Source organism: Pezoporus flaviventris, unplaced genomic scaffold (genome assembly GCF_033815535.1).
Source record: "Pezoporus flaviventris isolate CSIRO_AGI_PZ_B2104156 unplaced genomic scaffold, CSIRO_AGI_Pfla_v1 ptg000046l, whole genome shotgun sequence".
Classification (NCBI taxonomy): domain Eukaryota; kingdom Metazoa; phylum Chordata; class Aves; order Psittaciformes; family Psittacidae; genus Pezoporus; species Pezoporus flaviventris.
The window spans coordinates 3,420,252-3,435,441 of record NW_026892594.1 but is presented as its reverse complement, the minus strand read 5'-3'; the positions used below and the strand labels follow the sequence as shown (position 1 = coordinate 3,435,441).

The window sequence follows — 15,190 nt, the reverse complement described above, 5'->3', positions numbered from 1 at the left end:
GTCTACTCACCAAATACCTTCCCAAGCACTGGTACTGCAGGAGTTCCTTTTCCTTCCTTCTCATCCTCTTCATCCTGAGCTCAGCCTCAAAATGTTTTGCATGGGCATGTGGTAAAACTAAGTTTAGATCTTCTGTAGAGTAAAAAATGGATCCAAAATGGACCCCTCTGCAGAATTAAAACCTCCAATTGCAGTCCTGTTCATTTATCTTTCAATACAGTTCATGTGCTGCTATTACAGTAACATATGGCAGGGTGTATTTTTTGAAGTTGGAAGATCTTCAAGGAAGAGAAGCAGCATCATTGTACAAAAATGCTCATGTACCAAAGCAAGCTCTTTTTCGAGTGAATTCCACCTAAGACTTTAGGATGTTAATCCTCTCCTACCAACACAAATACCCCTCCACATTGAGCACAAAGTTGCTTTTGCACAATTATCTTTAGACTGCTTTTCATGGCAGAACATCAAGAAATAACAACTACGAAGGAAGCTGAAGTTCTCCACGTAGAACAACGATGAGAAAAGGAAGAGTAGATCTTACTACTTGCTGTTTATAGAATCACAGAATAGTTTGGGTTGGAAAGGACCTTAAGATCATCCACTTCCAACCCCCCTGCCATGGGCAGGGACACCTCACACTAAACCATCTCACCCAAGGCTCTGTCCAACCTGGTCTTGAACACTGCCAGGGATGGAGCATTCACAACCTCCCTGGGCAACCCATTCCAGTGCCTCACCACCCTCACAGGAAAGAATTTCTTCCTTATATCCAATCTAAACTTCCCCTGTTTAAGTTTTAACCCGTTACCCCTTGTCCTGTCACTGCAGTCCCTAATGAAGAGTCCCTCCCCACCATCCCTATAGGCCCCTTCAGATACTGGAAGGCTGCTCGGAGGTCTCCATGCAGCCTTCTCTTCTCCAGGCTGAACAGCCCCAACTTTCTCAGCCTGTCTTCATACAGGAGGTGCTCCAGCCCCTGATCATCCCCGTGGCTTCCTCTGGCCTTGTTCCAACAGTTCCATGTCCTTTTTATGTTGAGGACACCAGAACTGCACACAATGCTCCAGGTGAGGTCTCATGAGAGCAGAGTAAAGGGGCAGGATCACCTCCTTGAAACTAGCTTGAAACTACTCAAGCCACTAAGAGACTCCCTTAAGCTCTCTGAAAAATCAGCCAGCCAGACGACATTCATCCTTATCCATCTGGATTAGATGGGTATAACCTTTCACAATGCAAGTTAAGTGAGATGAAACCCTCAGGTCCAGAGGGACCAGAGCTCTGAAGCGCTGCAGAGATGGTATTTGTGTTACAAATCTGGGAAGGAGTTACTGTAAACAAAACACATACTGCATCACTGCCAACACCTCAACAGTGCTTCAAACCCTGCGTCAAGAGCCTAAAATAGAAGATACTGGAAACGTCGTCCCTGAAATAGGCTCAGGACCCTCCCGAAGGTAAAAACAGACAATGTGAAGGCATCAAGCACAACCCTGACTGCAGCGAGGGCTGAGCAGTCCTCCCTCATATGTGACACACAATGGAGTCAACCTCTTTATTTCCAGGCCTCAGTAACAACAACAAATCCTGAGCATTGATGTCAGGGAGATTTCTGCCTATGGAATGACTATGAGGTTGTTTCCTTGGGAATCATGGGAAGCACTCAACATCTGACCTCCAAGTTACTATAATTGCTACAGTGACTATACAGCTGTATAGTTACTACAAGTTACAACTCCTTGAATGAGTATTCCCCCAAACCACAGACACTTTGTGTTAATTTATCTTAATTATTAACTGGCAGTAATGAAAATACCCCTCATCTTCACTGTCCTGAGCCCATTCCTTAGCGTCTGTAGTCAATCTCTACTTATTTTATGGGAACAAACAGTGTGCTCTCACCATCCTTCAATCCCCTAGAATCATAGAATAGTTAGGGCTGGAAAGGACCTTAAGATCACCCAGTTCCAACCCGCCCTGCCACGGGCGGGGACACCTCACACTAAACCATCTCACCCAAGGCTTTGTCCAATCTGGCCTTGAACACCAACAGGGATGGAGCATTCACAACCTCCCTGGGCAACCCATTCCAGTGCCTCACCACCCTCACAGGAAAGAATTTCCTCCTTGTATCCAATCTAAACTTCCCCTGTTTCAGTTTTAACCCGTTACCCCTTGTCCTGTCACTACAGTCCCTAATGAAGAGTCCCTCCCCACCATCCCTATAGGCCCCCTTCAGATACTGGAAGGCTGCTCGGAGGTCTCCACGCAGCCTTCTCTTCTCCAGGCTGAACAGCCCCAACTTCCTCAGCCTGTCTTCATACAGGAGGTGCTCCAGTCCCCTGATCATCCTCGTGGCCTCCTCTGGACTTGTTCCAACAGTTCCATGTCCTTTTTCTGTTGAGGACACCAGAACTGCACACAATGCTCCAGGTGAGGTCTCACGAGAGCAGAGCAGAGGGGCAGGATCACCTCCTTCTACCTGCTGGTCACTCTCCTTTGGATGCAGCCCAGGATACGGTGGGCTTTCCCCAAGAGAGCAGAGAACATCTCTGTGGAAGCAGACACCTACATTCAGCCCTGGCTCTGGCATCATTTGGTGGCCACAAGAGCATTCCCAGCCTGCTAGAAACTGAGATCTATCAACACTAAACCCCAGCTCTACACTGCTATTTACACAGCTTTCAGACCAGCCTGCACTCCTGGAGAGGAAGCCACGCACAGGCCAAAAGGGAACAGAAAAAGTTCATTAACCTCAGCCCAAAGGCTGCTTCTGAGTCTGTATTTGCACTTTGTGGTAGTGTCCATTCACCCACACACAAACCTGAGCCTGAGCCTTCCCATAACGTGGAGGGTAAAGCACCCCGAAATTTCCAGCCAGTCAGATCAGTCACTTGGATGAACAATCACTAACTAACGTGCTGAAAGATACACTCCAAAGGGGTTAGATTTGGGGTTTGATTGGGTTGGGGTTTGGGGTTTTTCTCTGGTAGGGTATTAATAACCCCAGACTGACACCAACTCATCTTAAAACCCCCAAACCAGCTCAATTGATACACTGCCACTGACCAGACAATCAGAACGTGGTAGCACACAAATGAAACCTGATCTTTAAGGACAGATTTATCTCACTCCATTTCTTCTGGTGAAGATGTTGGGGGTTTCCTCATTCATTTAAGCTCTTCTGGACAACCAGAGTGGAGACGGGCACTTCCTAAGCCAGCCGAGGCTGTTGATCCCATCTTGTCATGGCTATCCCCATGTTAGTGGAAGAACTGCTTCTTAGCAATACTTGTCTCTCTACATCTTTAAAGGAAGTAAGCGGTTTTTAGAGGTTAAGCACTCCAAAATCCCACAGCTTACACAGAGCTTGGCTGGTCACCAAGGGATCTGGATCCCACTGATGGATCCAGGGGCACTGCTGCCATCCCACACCTCAGCCACACAACCCCAGCTCTGAAGTAACTATCACCATTCCTACATTCCCCACACCTCCCAGAGGCCTTGCTGTGGGATCGCTATGGCAAGAAATGCAGGCAGGCCCTGATGACATCTCAAGGTTGTGGATTTTTCCACTGATTCAAGAGAGGAAGGAAAACCAGGCAAAGCTGCCAACCACCCAAACCACACCGAGCTGCTCCTCACAAACACCATTTCCTTCATATTTCATTTTCAATCTCACTCATTTTACCCTTTTATGTCACAAAACTCCCCCTTCATTTCACCCACAAAGGCACTGCAAGCCTTCGCCTTGCTTTTCGCCACGCCACAGTGATCCACATCACTCTTTCTTAAGCACCCCATTGACTGACAACTCCCTGCAAGTGAAAACACCAGTTCCCAAGATTGAAACACCAGAGTGGGCTTCAATCCACTCAGCTTCCAATGCCTGCTAGGGCTCTATAAGCATTCTGGGTGTCAATTCCCACTTACCAACCTGGAGGAACACAGACAGGAAGCCCTCTGACCACAGAGATGCTGACAGAAGGGTGAACCAAACCGCTCTTTCCACTGGCTGAGGGCAGCATCCATAGTTGAACATCAGCCTGGTGCCATTTTGGCTGCTGCAGAACATTCCAGCTGGATGAGAGCCACAATCCCATATGGAGAAATTCTCTGGTAGGATCCATGTCAGAGTGATTTGAGTATCTCAGAGCGCATGAAAGCTCAGAAAGCTCAAACCCTCCTTCCAAGAAAAGCACAGCAAGAAAGGACACAGAACCAAGTTCAACAGGACAGGGAGGCTTCCCAGGTTCGGCCTCAAGTAGAAAATAACATCATGGCCCTATGCATGGCAGGTCTAAGTGACAAACATCACCTCTGGAGATGCACAAACATCATCTTCTGAGATGAAGGTGGCCCAACTGCAGGATTTCAGGGGGTCAGATAAGCTCTCAGCATTGGCAATGTGACGCAAACACTGTATTTTTAAGACACCATTCATTACCCCTTCTTCAAACAGCTCTCAACACCCACAACAGAAGCAAGGCTTGACCCAGTCCTGAACTGCGTGCACCATCTTCACTGCTGGAGAGCAACTACAACACACTCAAGTTCTCTATTTGAACCACCAGTTTTCTCTATTTTTAGTTACACAGCTAAAGAATCCCTGCTTAAGCAGCGGGTTGGCCAAGATGACCTCTGGTAGAGCCCTTCTAACCTCAAGCTTTCTGTGATTAAGAGAAAAGGAAGCTTCACTAGAGGAAACTAAAAAGAGCAGGCAAGAAGGTGAATGAAGGTTTCAGGGGCTGACAGCTTGCTAAAGACCTTGTGTTGCATAGGGAAGAACAGGGAAAGTATAACTTAAAAAGAAAGAAAACGAAACATTAAGCATGCAAAAGGATGTCCTTCAGAAAGTGAAGTCGCAGAAACACAGACTGGTTTGGGTTGGAAGGGACCTTAAAGCTCACCCAGTTCCAACCCCTGCCACAGGCAGGGACACCTTCCACTAGAGCAGCTTGCTCCAAGCCCCTGTGTCCAACCTGCCCTTGAACACTGCCAGGGATGGGGCAGCCACAGCTTCTCTGGGCACCCTGTGCCAGCACCTCAGCACCCTCACAGGGAAGAGCTTCTGCCTTATATCTGGGATACAGGAAAACAAAAAAACCTCGGCAAACTCAATGTATTTGATTTTCCATGGCAGGGCTTTGGGGGGGTGCTGTGAGAGGCTGCTAGAAGATTCCCCCATGTTCAACAGATCCAACACCGGCAGCTCCAAGATGGACCCACCACTGGCCAAAGCTGAGCCCAGCAGTGATGGTGGCAGGGACAATGTATTTAAGAAGGAGAAAGAGTTTGTACAACAGCAACTGCAGCTGGAGAGGAGTGAGAACATGTGAGAGCAACAGCCCTGCAGTCCCCATGGTCAGTGAAGGAGGAGGGAGAAGGTGCTCCAGGCACCACAGCAGAGATCCCCTGCCAGAGCAGGGGGATGCCCAAAAGAGGCTCTGTCCCCATGGGAAGCCTGCACTGCATCAGGCTGCTGGGAGGACCTGTGGCCCTGTGGAGAGAGGAGCCCACACAGAAGCAGGGGAAGAGTACAAGGAGCCATCCCCTGAGGAGGAAGGAGCAGCAGAGACAAGGTGTGATAAGCTGAGCACAACCCCCATTTCCCCATCCCTCTGCACCACTCATGGGGTGGAGGTAGAGAAATTGGGAGTCAAGTTAAGCCCAGAAGACTGGAGGGGTGGGGGGAAGGTGCTTTAGTTTTATTTATTACCCTACTCTTATTCAACAGGCAATAAATGGAAGAGATTTCCCCAAACTGAGGCTGTTTTGCCCATTACAGCAATTGCTGAGTGATCCCTCCCTGCCCTTACCTCAATCCACAAACCTTTCGTTGTATCTTGTCTCCCCTGTCCAGCTCAGGAGGGCAGTGACAGAGCAGCTCTGGTGGGACCTGGTCAACCCACCACTAAAACACAGAACACTGAGGACTGATGTGCAGGAGACAGCTTTATCAAACACACTGACAGTCAGAAGCTTATCAGGAAGTCTGCTGGGCTGATAGGTGATAAAAAGGTACAAGATTCATCAAGGGACAGCCATGGGGAGGGGAAAGACCCTCAAAACCCCTTTCTTTGCCACAGGAAAACCCAAACAAATTCACCATTCAGTACGTAACAATTTAAGGACCTTCCAGCCTGCAGAGAGGACAAGGAGAGGGGACAAAGCCCACCAGGGATAAACTACCCAGAACACAGATTCAGCCAGATTAGCAAGGAAGCCAGAATGCCAAGTGATGGGCTGCAGTCTGCAGGACACACACAGGAGGGCTCAGAAGCAGCTCTGATTAATGGCATACTGGGAGTCCCTGGAAGTTAGCAACAGCTCTTGAAGCAAACTCAGCTGGAGTGCAGGAAGGAGGAAGGTCTTATTAATCACCAGGTCATGGACATGCTGAGAACAGAGCTGTTTATACACACACAAAGCAGTAAACTGCTGTACAGGTCTGTAGTTAAGACCTCTCTCATTAAACTTCACAATAAGGATACAGTATGAGGTCTATTAAAGACAAAACATGAAGTGCATCAAGTAGTTATCCCCAGCCCTTTCCTTCCCGCTAGTTATTATACAGCGTGAGAGAGAGAAAATGGAACATGAAATTCAAGTGCATTAATGCAAGGCTCTGTGTTGAGACAAAAAATAGGTGACTCCACATAGAAAATGATGGGTTCCAATTTAGTTTTTCCTGATTAGGAAAGACCTTGGAGTCACTGTAGATAGCTTCCTGAAAGTGCAGTTTTCACAGGGCTTCATAACAGGAGCACTGGAAAAGCCTGTTTCAAGAGTAATTAGGAAGGGGACAGACACAGCATGAGGAAGCAGCAGGATGACACCTCACGTTCCTATCCTGAACTCTGCTGGTTTGGACATCATCATGGAAAGGGGGTAACACAGGGAAAGAACAGGGAAAATGGGACTTACGGAGCAGCTTGCACATGAGGAGAGATGGAAGTGAGCAGATTCCTCAGCCTGGAAAAGAAAGGACTGCAGGGAGACGGGTTCAAACTGAAACAGGAGCAGTTCAGGTTAGATATAAGGAAGAAGTTCTTTACTGTGAGGGTGCTGAGGCACTGGCACAGCTTGCACAGAGAAGACGTGAATGCTCCATCCCTGGCAGTGTTCAAGGCCAGGCTGGACAGAGCCTTGGGTGACATGGTCTGGTGTGAGGTGTCCCTGCCTATGGCAGGGGGTTGGAACTGGATGATCTTAAGGTCCTTTCTAACCAAAACCATGCCATGATTCTATGAGACTGGATATACAGAAGCACTGCACGAACAAGAGACAGGTACCACACAAACACCTTGAAACAAGCATTAGCTTTCTTCTCAGCGTGAATACATACCCTGTGTAATGCACAGCTCTTGGACACCAAAGACAACAGGGTTGACACAGGATTAATCCATGGAAGCAAACATGGGGCTGTGGCTCAGGGCTCCCAAACTGCAGGCTGCTGGAAGGATCCATGACTATGGCATGTGGAGCAGAACAACATTCCCTTTTCTTCTACGCTTCCCTAAGCTGCAGCTACAGGCTACCACCAGAAAGAACCAGCTTTATGCTACAGGTCCTTTTGATCTGACCCAGTTTCCTTAATACCACATTATATGTTTGATTACAGTAACATTGCTAGAGAACAAGTAACAGTTCCATTGCTAAGGTAATTATCCCCACTTCATCATCTAAACCCAGTGCAGATTTATGATTGTGAGATTTATTCAATTGCTTCGTTTCCATTACTTAACATTGTTTTTCCATATACTGGCAATGCAGAGAGAGATGAAAAGTTAAGTACCAACCACACTGCTTTTGGAAGAACTCCTAAAATGAAAGTGTTATGCTGTGAACAAAGTGGGTTTGGCCCTTTTTAACATTCAGGCATACAAACAGGTGAATCCCTTCCCCACCAGATCCTTCTCAAAGGTGAAATTCCACATCCACAGCCTGATGATGTATCTTGCACAGGAAATCATCCATTCCTCCAGCAATTTCTTACTGCAACCCCACATTCCCAGTGAAGTGACTACAAACTGAGCTGTGCCTCGTGCAGAAGCAGATGTACCCACTTTTGGCAGGACTCGGTGCCATTTCAGCACCTCTTTCCATAGGGATCTGTGCTGGGATCTGCTCCCAGCACTCAGTGAATTCAGAAATGACATGGAAAGGGCTCAGCAGTGACATGACGACATCTGTTGATGATATGAGGTTATCCACAGTAACAAAGACGGCAGATGAGTAGGACAAACTGAGAAAGGAACTGGGCACGGATCACTGACTGGACAATCCAATACAGCAGTGAAATTCACAAAGCACCTCAAAGTTAAGTGTGAAGAAGGGTATCTGGAGACGGGAAAAGTGGTCCTGACTTCACCTATAGGTCAACAGGATCTGAACTGACTCTTAACAAGTAGAGATAATAGACAGGGATGAATTACATCTCTCCCAGTACAAGAAGTGTGTTTTAAATGGACCTCAGGTTCAAAACTAACAGAAGAATCCGGTTCCTCACTCAACAGGCAGCTATGTCAGTTAAGCTGTGGAACCACAGACATTACACTTCCCAACACTCCTCATGGCTTGAAAGGGAGATTTCACAAGGTCTCAAGACAAGGCCAGTACCTATCATAAAGGAAGACGTCCAGCTCAGTAAATCCAGGCACTACACATCTGGAGACTGAACAGCATTAAGAAGGAGGATCCTGCATTCTCATTCCATTCCTGTGCTCCTCAGTTGCCCCCCTTTGGCCATTGCTGGCCATTGCTCATCCACTGCTCTAGATGAGTATAGAACCACTGCTCTTCTACTCCTACAATCATATTGTCTAACATGGGTGTAATATCCCCAAGAACTAAGCATTAGCACCTCTTCTTGCCCGTTACAAATACCCAAATGTTCACTGTGGATAGCAGTTTAAAGCCACATTCCATCTCTCTACCAGATATGATGCTGTCATTCTCAAGTCTTACTTTTATTTTTTAATAGCAGGAAGAGGAAAAAGACATACAACCTAACAGAAGGAGTTCAAATCACAAAGGGGGAGATGTGAATAGATTAATACAAGCAATTCTACTTCTAGAAGTAGTGTTTTATTAGTTACTTCATTGATTCCCAAGGCTAAACTGGTCCAGAATGATGATAAAGCAGACTGACCTTTCCATTCTATTCAGGACTTCCTGAACTACACTGAGAAAGCACATCCAAAATGCACAGCACTAATACCTTTCTCCCCAGCACCTCTCTCATAACTAAGCGTCAGGTCCATCATTTAGTAGGTAGTTCTATCTTCAAAGCCACTGAAATAGCAATGCTGATTTGATGCCCATAAACCACTCACCCACCTGAGTATGGTAAAACTGTTCTCTCATTTTGAAAGGGTGTTGCAATTGCTGTCACTCATTGCTCTGAGCAGTGACTAGGCACTTGGATGGACACAAACAATACACCGGAGTACAGTGTGGTTTACTCAAATTCCATGGGTTTACAGTGCTACTGATAGGCAAAACTAGTGTCTTGTGTTGATGCATCTGGAACATGTTCATTATCACTTTGGGGCAAGTGATTTTAGCTCTCTTCTGCTCTCCAATGAGCCAGAGATGGCTCTAAAAGCCTTAAGATACATTAACTTTACATGGTGTCTCAGTGACCAATATGCCCAGCATCATTCTAGTCCTCTGGGAAAGTGAAAATCTCTTCTACAACCTGTTAATGGGATGCTTGATGTGTCTGCCCCAAAACCTCCACACATACAAGGGTCAGGTTATCAAAAGGGTCTGATCATTATCAGTTCCCTCCTCCACTAACAGGAAGGTGACTTGCTGTCTGTCCCTCTTTCCCTGCTTTTTCTGTTTTTACCCTAGGCTCCCCTTGCCAAAAGGAAAACTCCCTTTGAAAAATCCCACCCTGAAAAATCACCTGGATTTCCAAACAACAAGAAGGAAGTGTTACCGATCCTAGGAAACAGTCCTACCTACTTAGCAATAGGTATTCGAATGGCACTTTCAAACTACCACACTGTAACTGACTTTTTCAACACAGTTGTTCTGACAGTGTAGAAACAGAAGAAAAATGGAATCTCTATATTCAATTAAACTGGAGGAGAATCACCCTATCACTATTCCCACTTTTTTCCTTTCTAAAGGACATCAAGCTCTTCAAACATGGAGCATAACGTCAATCTTCTGTTACAGAAAGCAGAGTACAAAGAAAATATTACTTTTTATGGGTGCAAACAGCACTAACTCTTAATAGCCAAAGCCACAAAAACTCCTCCTATGCGCTCAGTCACTTACTGAACAAACCACTGCTCCTCAGTTTCCACTCCCCTTCAGTCCTGTAGCACTTCTCAGGGATTATTACAGGATAACCTATACACAACATCGGACATCAAGCCTGCTTTGCCACTGTATTTTCTTTCACACAGACCAGCTGCCTAAATTTAGCCCTGATGTTTTTATCTCTATTAGGAACTATGTGAACAAGCTCCATGCGGCTCTCCAGCATCCTTGATAGGGAACCACAGGCTTGCATAGGAAGTCTGGAAAAGCTGCCAGGGTAAAATGTCTGAGTTGGGATGAGGAGGAGGCGCATGTGGGTTGTACCAGTAATCAAGTGCAACTCCACTCAGCATGGGAAGCTCTGGATTGGGAATGCAGTGTGGGGAAAAAAGCAGAGATGAGTACTCGTATGAGTACTCTAGTTACACACTGCAAGTTTGTGAAGTGTTAGATACTGATGATGTATGAGTGGTCCAGGCTGGACCAGCAATGGGGAGAGACATGTTCCTCTCCAGAGGGACCTTTTAGAGGTAAGTCATCCCTTCAAGAGGGTCTGGAACAGGCAGCTTCAGGGGGCTGGTCACCATCTGCTTCAGCACTACCTGGAAACTGAAGTTTCATGATTAGATTCTAACCCTACAGTATTTGAGGTTAAGACATCACAGAGGCAGCTGCATGGACTTACAGGGGGGTCCAGGAGGAAACTTCTCCTCTGTGTATGCTCTTGGGAATCCTGCACTACTGCCCATGGAATTGGATGATCTTAAGGTCCTTTCCAACCCTAACTATGCTACGATTGCTACCTGGCTATTACAGTCTTACACAAACACACAGATATGCTCTTTCACAACTACCCACTTCCATCTCTGAGTTACTCAGGCTTCTTGGAAAGCAAAATGTGTGGATCCACACACACCAGCTACCCCCACTCTACACGCAGCACATCTCAGTTTGTTTCATCCTCGCTGTGCTTGGTGCAGACACTTCACCAGCAAACTCCTTTCACATCTGAAACCAGGTTTTGGGAGACAAACACATCCTCCTCAGCTCCATACTGAAAGGAACTTAACAGCCTGAAGAATTACTTCAAAAAGAAAATCAATTTGGCAGTTCAGCCGTGGTGACAATGAACCAGTGAACTGGAAATGAAATATTAAGGTTGCAAACCGCACTTGTAACTCGGCTGGTACCTACGAGTGTAGCTTCTTAGATTCTCTAACAGCTGTAAAGGTGACAGTGGAGAGGTTCAATTTGTATCCCCTCCAATCACAAAGCTGCCACACACAGCTTCTACTTCTTCTTGGACCCACCGTATCTAAAACACAATGATCCTCTTGTGCTGTGGAAGGGATGGAATGTGAAATCCCATCCACATCCCAACAGAATCCCACAAACATTTTGGCAGTTTCAATTTATTATGTAAAGCCCAGATGGCATCCCAAATATTTCTTCTTCAAAATTTAGAACTTTTTTTTTTTGCTCAAAATAAACTGCACAAAAGCATCACGCCTGAAATGAATGACACAAAAGCATCAAGCAAGGTATCCAAACTTAACTGAACAGCTATTTGGGCTATGGGAAAAATGCAAATGTGGCTTGCTCCATTTAACTTCACTGTCAGAAATGAAGATTTTCTCCATTCAAATACATTTGAATGACTGGCAGAGAAGGAAGATCTAATAAGCAGATACATCCAGGAACATACTTTGAGGAGAACCCTTCCAGTTAGCTAAAGCCTCACACTGCTATCAACTTCTGGAGCCATGTTTCAAGCTTTCAGAAGCAGACTTGCGCTTTTTGCTGTCGTTATTCTAACAGACTTCCTCTGCTTACCTTTTGGGTTTCTCTGTGCAATTTCAGTTCTGAATGTGGGCATGTGGTCTTCAAACTGCTGCTTCTCCTAACAAGCTAAACCTGATTATCAATGCAGTTTCAACACCAACTTAATCTCTGCGTACCCTTTAAGCTATGGGATAAAGATCGATCCCTGATTCTGACTGTCATTTTGCAGTGAGCCCACTCCTACATTCCTTTTAGATCCATCACTTCACTGAATGCCAAAAGAAATCTCAGTGTACTTGGCATGAAGGCTGCACTTCCTATTTTTATGCTCCCACTAATGTATGCTCCATTTTAGTCCTTACCAGCTTAAAATCATCCATGAGGAAAGATGCCATCCAGTGCAAAACAGTTCGTGCAACTGTTTCACTGATGCAAAATACTCTTCACCCACGTTACCCTTCCATCAGCACCTTTAGCCTTGATTTTCTCTTTAAATATCCCCAAAAAAAGGAAGAGAGAAGGATCCATAGTAATTTTCTTAAAGGAACAGTATACAGTCACATTAATGTTGTTGCTCCTACTCCAACTTGCAGCATCTCCAGAAAAGAAATCAGCACTTTTTAATTGTACTACCTTAACTTTGCTGGCAGAAGCACATTTGATTCTTCAAGACAGATGAAGTGCTCTCTCCAGGCAAGAATCCCTTATATCTGGCACAGGAACACTCCATCCTGTTTAATTATTCCACAGGTGGTTGCCTTGGAAACTGCCGAGTAGCTCTTGGATTTGAGGTATCCAGCACGAGGAAGCAACAAGCCTTTGTAGCCGCGGCACTCGGATTCGCGCTGGCTGCGGCAGCGGGGTGGCAGAACGGCCATGAAAACCTGAAAGAGATGGTTAAAATTAACCAGAGGTTCATCATACTGCTCAATTCTCCCCAAAATAACATGTCAGGAATGCTGACAGCCCCTTATACCAGTGGATACAAACCACTGCTTCAGAGGAACACTGCTGATAGAGCTTCCCAGCACCGAGCATCACCTTCGGGAGGACAGCGCTGAAACACTGGTGCCGAAGATGCTCCGTAGCTCAGCTCTTAAGATCAAGCAATATGAGCTTCTCCTCAGCTTGCACAGAGACCTTCCTGAGTGTCTGGTCAAGCAACTGCCTGAAATTCAGTGCTATTGTTTTTCTTTGAATAAAAATAGACTCCCTATTAATAGCTCTCATCATGAATGCTGAATCACTGTATTTTGTATCATACAGCAAATTGCTTCCAACTTCATTTAGCCTTCAAAACCAGGCAAGTTGTGTTTGCTTAAAGCACAATTAAAAGCCTGGCAAAGCAGCTGATTAATTCTGCATTCATGCAGCTTGTATAAAGTATAGAAGAATTTTCCTTTCCCCCCCTCTCTGATTTCTCATTATTTCAAAAGCTGAATATTTGGCATTCAAAACCACACAGAACCAAACAGAACCCCGACCACAACACCAGCCCAAAACCTAATTACATTTCTTGTCATTGGTCAGAGTTATTCAATTCAGTCTTTCAAACATCAGTTGTCTCCTCACATTCACACTGTGAACACAAGAACCACATTAACAGTAAGCCTTAGGAGAAGGATATTCGCTAAGGCTCTCAGTCATGCAGATGGTCCCTCCAGCACCCACAGCTGTAGGATAAGGAGGATCTGTGAATACATCCCAAGCTGACAGTGATTTCTCAAGCCCTCACTTACACACAGAATCACAGAATGGTTTGGGTTGGAAAGGACCTTAAGATCATCCAGTTCCAACCCCCTGCCACGGGCAGGGACACCTCCCACTAAACCATCTCACCCAAGGCTCTGTCCAACCTGGCCTTGAACACAGCCAGGGATGGAGCATTCACAACTTCCTTGGGCAACCCATTCCAGTGCCTCAGGACCCTCACAGGAAAGAATTTTTCCTTATATCCAATCTAAACTTCCCCTGTTTAAGTTTTAACCCATTACCCCTTGTCCTATCACTACAGTCCCTAATGAAGAGTCCCTCCCCAGCATCCTAGGGTAGGCTCTCCCATTCCGCCTTGCTCTCAGTCTGGCAACTCAGTACACTTCTGGTTTGTGCAAACCAGCACAGCCTGATTTGGTCCCAAGGGTAAGTAACTGCTCATGTGTCTATTCCTGCCTGTTCCATAGTCCTCCCTCCTAGCACTCTGCTCCTGTAGACACTGACAAAGTTAAAGCAAACCTCAGGACCACTGAAAACCCATCTCTGAACTTACTCAATAAGCAAACTGCATCGCCACCATCCCTCTTTCCTTCCTTCTTGAATCACCTGCTTGAGTGAGAGTTAAAATAGGAAGCAGTTTTCCTTCCCTCTCCTCTACATCAGGGACTGTAATGATAGGACAAGGTGTGATGGGTTCAAACTGAAACAGGGGAAGTCCACGTTGGATATAAGGCAGAAGCTCTTCCCTGTGAGGGTGCTGAGGCGCTGGCCCAGGGTGCCCAGAGAAGCTGCGGCTGCCCCATCCCTGGCAGTGTTCAAGGCCAGGTTGGACACAGGGGCTTGGAGCAAGCTGCTCTAGTGGAAGGTGTCCCTGCCCGCGGCAGGGGTTGAAGCTGGGTGATCTTTAAGGTCCCTTCCAACACAAACCAGTCTGTGAGTCTATGATTCAGTCCCACTAAGGACAAAGCAGGTTTAAGTAGTCCTACACAGGCTGGCTCCTTCCTCGTGGCCTCTTAATTTCTCTTTGCTTCCCCCTTTTCAGTCACTTAACTTGCCCCTTTATGAGCAAGGTTTCTGACACGTGAACAGACAAGAACAGGCATTTCCTTTCCCTCATTCCCCAGTAGTTCCAGAAGCGAGACCTGATTAATCCTCCCTGGATGCAATTTAGGATGAACCCGAGTTTTCTCAACTGCCTTATCCCACCAGCCCAGGGTACGCTTCCCACGTACCTCCACCCTCCAGGAGGGGCAGCCTACATCCCTTGCAAACACCAGGTCTGGTTTGGTTTGTGTCTTGTAGGGAATCTCCCTGCAGAGGTGTCATGCCAATTATGCTGTGGAACACCAAGAACATTTTCTGTTCCTCTTCACAATCCCTTGCATGTCATGTTAATGCAAACAAAACCCCTCTTCATCCC

General features: G+C 46.3%; 2 long non-coding RNA genes across 5 annotated transcripts in view; both read right to left on the bottom strand.

Moving 5' to 3' along the window:
• LOC133276801 (uncharacterized) overlaps positions 1-15,190 on the bottom strand; it is a 459,153-nt gene that overhangs the window by 82,979 nt on the left and 360,984 nt on the right. The window lies entirely within an intron of this gene.
• The window catches only part of LOC133276800 (uncharacterized), a 123,026-nt gene that overhangs the window by 73,361 nt on the left and 34,475 nt on the right, over positions 1-15,190 (bottom strand). For all 4 annotated transcript variants that reach the window (XR_009745998.1, XR_009746001.1, XR_009746000.1 and 1 more), the window contains 3 exons: positions 12,691-12,941; positions 7,346-7,521; positions 3,130-3,303 (listed from right to left, as the gene is read on the bottom strand). This is a non-coding gene — a long non-coding RNA (uncharacterized LOC133276800). The remainder of the gene's footprint in view (positions 1-3,129; positions 3,304-7,345; positions 7,522-12,690; positions 12,942-15,190) is intronic.